Source organism: Aegilops tauschii, chromosome 7 (genome assembly GCF_002575655.3).
Source record: "Aegilops tauschii subsp. strangulata cultivar AL8/78 chromosome 7, Aet v6.0, whole genome shotgun sequence".
NCBI lineage: Eukaryota > Viridiplantae > Streptophyta > Magnoliopsida > Poales > Poaceae > Aegilops > Aegilops tauschii.
The window spans coordinates 31,960,578-31,966,312 of record NC_053041.3 but is presented as its reverse complement, the minus strand read 5'-3'; positions in this window follow the sequence as shown (position 1 = coordinate 31,966,312).

Below are 5,735 nucleotides of genomic sequence, written 5' to 3'. Positions count from 1 at the left end.
ACCTGTGTACACCCATAAACACATTAGTCCCTTAACCTATAAGTAATCAATACACCAAAATCACTAAGGGGCACTAGATGCACTTACAATCTCCCCCTTTTTGGTGATTGATGACAATATAGGTTAAGTTTTCAACGGGGATAAACATATGAACTGTAAATACTGATATTGAGGAATTTGATTGCAAGATATAGAAGAACTCCCCCGGAAGATGTGCATAGTGAGGAGTTTGCTTTTGAAGCAATGCACACTTGAAGAGTAGAATCATGGAGATCTCCCCCTATATCTTGTAATTCATACACGCATTTGACATATAATATGAAGAATTTGAAATGCATGATGAAATATGGTGACTGATGTAATTCAGCATGCGTGCATAAACATTAATGAGGAATAAGCATGCAGAAAAACTACAGCAAAAGTATCAGGTCACCATAGAGTTTAAGTTTACAACTCGATCCAGCAAAGTCATCTGAAGAACGAGAGTTATAACTTAAGAAAAAACGCCCATATAAGATAGACCCGCTTGAAGACTAACTCAAATTTCTCCCCCTTTGTCATCGAATGACCAAAAGGATCGAAAATGAGGACTAACGCCCCTGAAGAATATCAAGTTGATGAAGGAGCGCCAGCGTTGTTGGGGTCATTTGTTGATGTAGGGCCTGCCGCAGTGTCGTCCAAGTCTTCATGCTCATCGGTGTCGCGTGATGAAGAATAGGAGCTGACCACCAAGGAAGGAACCTTGACCTTCTTGTATTTCTTCGGTGGAGGTGCAGACCAGTCAAAGTCTTCCTTGAGACCCATTTGCTTCAGATCTTCTTCACCATATACATGTGATAGAATAGCCCAGGTGCGACCGAAGACTTCATGGAGGTAGTAATGGTTTTTCTTCACTGCATTATGTGTAGCAGTCATGTTGTGAAGAATTGAACCAAACTGACGGTTAACCCATTTATGGTTTCGATCCACCTTCTGGTGAAGATTGAGCAGAAGCTCACGGTCAGTCATCACACGAGGAGCAGTGGCTTGAGGATTTTTCTTGGAGGCATGGGCAGTAGAATCATGAGTGGCAGAGTCATCATTGGTGGAATAAGATGCAGCTTTGCGAAACTGACCATCCAATGGACGAATGCCTTCATCAATAATAGCTGGTGCCTTGCCCTTTTCATCAGCTGAGGAATAGGTCCGCTTGAGGACTTCAATCGGGGGCAAGTAGCTGAGGTGATTCTGAAAATCAGCCTTGTAGTTGAGTGAAGACCTTGTCCTGAGGAATTTCGTAATCCAAGGTGCATAAGGCTTCAGCTCAAACGGAGAAAGTGCAACATTTGCCAGAGTCCTCATGAAGAAATCATGATAGTTGACGGGTATGCCATGAATGATGTTGAATACCAGATTCTTCATGATGCCAACAATTTCCTCATCAGATGAGTCGTGGCCTTTGATTGGACTCATAGTCTTCGTCAGAATGCGATAGACTGTCCTTGGTACATACTGCAATTCCTTCACGAGGAATTTTGTCCTTGAGGCTTGACCAGGTTTTAATGGCTTCATCAGCACTTGCATATAGTGATATGTAAGCTCAGGCTCTTGGTACATGCAACGAGCTCCTTCAGATGGAGGACTGATGGGCAGGGCGTGAAGTAATTCAGAGGCCGGTGCTTTGTAGTGAGTGTTTTCGGTCATCCAGTCCAAAACCCAGGAGTTCACATCGTCAGCATCTCCTGTGATGTGCAGTGTTGCGTAGAATTGAAGAATGAGCTCTTCATTCCAATCAACTATGTCTGCGCAAAAGTTGAGGAGGCCTGTGTCATGAAGCACACTGAGGACAGGTGTGAAGCATGGCAGTGATTCCATGTCCACATGAGGAATATGCTCGTGGTCGAAGACTTTGTCCTTGTTGAAGAGCAGTGAAGAATAGAAGTTGGCCTGGCTGGCGGTCCAGAAGCGCTTCCTTCTAAGACGAGCAGAATCATAGGGATTGTAGTCAGTGAAGAACACGTGCTCGCCGAAGAAATCATCAGCCTTGAATTTCTGCTTCTTTGAGAATGGATCCTTTGGTTTGGGCTGAGGAGTGTCAGTCAATTGCATTATTACCTTAGGAATCGCAATCTCAGGCTCCACAGGCTGAGGAATTTCAGCTTCTTCTTCAGTGACAGCCTGGGTCTTCAGTTCTTCATTTACATATTCTTCAGCACTAGTGGCTGGAATTTCTTCATTGACAGACGGTGTGGCATGTGGTTCATTAGATCCCATTTGAACTGTAGTTACTAGGGAGTGAGGAATCTGTTGCAACGGTGTGAACAGTGGAGAGTTGGGGTGCTGACTTTCCCAAAAGTCATCATTCCGCACAGGTGTGGTACAGCCAATGTCCACATCTTCATCTTCCATTTCTTCGACGCCGGCCTCTTCAGCAGTAAACTGAGGCATAGGCGAGGAAACAACTGGAGTTGAAGGGATTGCATCCACTTCAATTTCTTCATCCAACTACTCTGACGAAGCAGGAGAAGGATTTTCTTCATCGGATTCGCTAGGAATCACATATTCTTCATCATAAGGAACAAGGTCCTTTGATGGCATGGTTGAGATAGGAACAGCATCAATGGGGTTTGCAAATGAGCTGGTCAAAGACTTCATCTTCTTCGGAGCTGAAGAATCTGATGAAGTTGATGCCTTCCTTTTCTTCACTGTTGCACGCTCTGCAACCTTAGTCTTCTTCACATCTGAAGTAGATGGAAGGATCGGAGTTGGGGTAGGTGCAGGAGGAGCAGAGGAATTTGGTTCAGTTTCTTCAGGCACAACTGATGCAGTTGCCCTGACCTCTTCATTTTCTTCAGGCGCACCACTAGTGGATGCCCTGGAAATTTCATCAGCGGCTGGAATGCAGTCATCAGCCCTGGAACTCACATTTTCTTCAGCAGCCTGAATGTCATCAGCGGTGTTCGCATGTTCTTCAGTCGGCTGAGCAGATGCTTCAGCCTAAGGAATTTCTGGTTGCGATGGAGCTGCAACATTTGGAGTGAACTTTTCTGTCAACTTCACAAAACGGACTTTGGCTCCAAGCCAGTTAGCATGGTATACGTCAAATTCATCACTGAGTTTCTTGATCTCAGATTGAATTGTGATAAGTTCTTCAGTTGTCATAGAGACAACGTGTTTCTTCAGAAAACGCTCCTTCTTGTACTGCGCTTTCTTGATCTGCCTGGCCTTTTCAAATTTCCATTTCTCTTCTTGTATGAAGGCAGTCAGCATATGACTTTGGCCAGGAGTCAACTTGAAATCAGGCATAGGAGTGTTTGGGTCCTTGTGCCAGAGATCAATGTAGTCGAGGATCAAATTTGGATCCAAAAGCAGAGGCACATTTGTGCCCTAGGCTCTAGCGGCCCTGACCTGCCTGTCTCTGATGATTTCGGCAAGTTCTTCATCATCAGCTTCGTCTTCATCAGGCGGCACTTGGAAGGCGACCTGCTTCTTGTGAGGACTTGGGCGAGAACCTCGTCCAGCAGTGGCCTTTGTCTTCAGCGGAGAGGGGCCAGTTGAAGAATTCGGTGCAGCTGAGGAACTAGCAGAAGCTCCTGAGGCAATAGAGATGCCTGTAGTCCTTTGGCACGTGGCAAGATGCACAGGTGCAGAGGATTTGGTCGGAGCAGCTGAGGACTTGAGCGGAGGAGCTGAGGATTTTGGAGGACCAGGAGCAGCGTGAGGAATTGGTTGTGAGGGCTTTGAGGAATCTGGCCGTGAGGGCATAGCTGAGGAACTTGGCCTTGAGGGCATTGAAGGAGAAGCACTTGGATTGTGCGCAAGCTTCTTTGCCATGGCCTTCTTCGGCATGACAGCAGAGGCCTTAGCAGAGGCAGCACCAGCAGCAGCAGCAGCAGCAGAGTCCTCGTTGAATTTCCTCACTGCATCTTTTGCTTGTTTGGCCAACTTGGCCTGGCGCTTGGCCCATTCTTCAGGATAGTCCTCACCGTGCTTGAGGCTGGTGGGATCAGCTATTTGGCTAGGTACCAATGGAGGTCTTGAGCAGGGAGAGGTAACAGCGAATTTCTTCATGTATTTTGGAGTAACATATCTGTACTCCCTCCACTCTCTTGCCCATCTCCTCTCAATCTTTTGAATGCGTACCTTGCGCTGATTTTTATCTTCCTCAGGGGGTGTGCAGTACCCAGCATAGATGTCCTCAGCGATTTCAAAAGCAGTGTTGACCTCAGGCCTCATTCCTCCTTTCTATGGCTTCTTACCGTCAGCCATTTTCTTCAGATGAGGAATTTGAACAATGGAATTCTCTGAAGAAGTATGCAACTTTTCTTCGAGGAACGCTGCAAATGAGTTAAGTTGATGAGAACCTAGTGATTCAGCAGCGGACATGAGTACCTGTGAACAGAGTATAGTTGCGAGGAATTTGGAGAGGTCATATGCGTTCTCAGAAGGTTTGTAAAAAGAACAAGTTTGAGGAATTTGACCAGATGAGTCTTGAAGAATTTCACTAAGCGTTCTTTGTCTTAGGTTCCAGAGTTGTACAGATCAAAAATCCACACAATTGAGGAATCTTGAAGAAAAATATAGCTTAGAGAAAAGAATCAAGAACAGATGACATGTGTGGCGTTTAGTGTGTGAAGAATTTGAAGAATAAACACCTTTGAAGATTTTGTAGAAACCATTTGAATCAAAGAGGGCAGTAAAAGTAACTTTTAATTACCCTGGACGAAGAACACGACGAACTGGGAAGTGGAGATGTGAAGTTCGTCAGTGCAGATCTTCCACGCCCTAACTTGGCGGAGGAAGACAGCTACGGCGGCGGCGGAGTGAAGAAATCCGCGGCCGGCGCGAGTACGACGGCGACGAGGTCGAGGCAGTGAAGCTCTTCCTCACCGGCGACGATGAAGTAGCGGCGGCGCTAGGGTTTGAGAAGCTCGAGCTGGCGAGAGAACGAGCGGAGTAAAAGTGAAGTGAGGAAGGGGAGGGGGTATTTATAGCCACGGTGAAAAACTATTCGCCCTAAGAATTTGGACGAACGTACCCCTGACCCTTCTCATTCGCTTGACATGTGTCACCCACGTACTGAGAAGTGGAGATCGTGTGAGATCGTGGGTGAATAGATAAGTATTTCATGGGATGCAGAACGGTTTGAGCGGCAAAACCGAAAATTTTGGATAAGATAAGTTTTAATGTTGCGTTCGCAAATTCTTCAGTTGACAAGGACACAGTGAAGATTTTGAACGAGTTTCAAATAGAACGCACACGAAGAATTTATGAATAGAATGGGTTGAGTTTAGCATAGAGGGGGAAGGGTCCGATCACATTCACTTAGCAGAAAAAGCAACTTGAAGAAATAGCAATAAGTGAATGCTGTAGAGGACATAAACTCAAATTGAAGATTTTCAACTTTGGTGGTGGCGTGACCCACCGTATAAGAGTGATGATTTCAGACACTGTACTCAGCTTTAGCAGTAGACAGTGTTACGCAGTTCTGTTTCTTCGAGGACCAACAGACCAAAGATCTTCCGAGGAAATGGCATGTGCCAGATGTTGACTTGCGGTCCACACGATCACCAGCATAGTCAGAGTCAGAATATCCAATGAGATCAAAAGCCGAGCCCTTGGGGTACCATAATCCAAATGTTGGTGTGTGATCATATATATATAGCCAATGAAGAAAAACGACGGAAAAGGTGAAGACAATGCAAAGTTGAAGAAAATGAACAACTGAGGAATTTCAAAACTGAGGAAAAACTCAA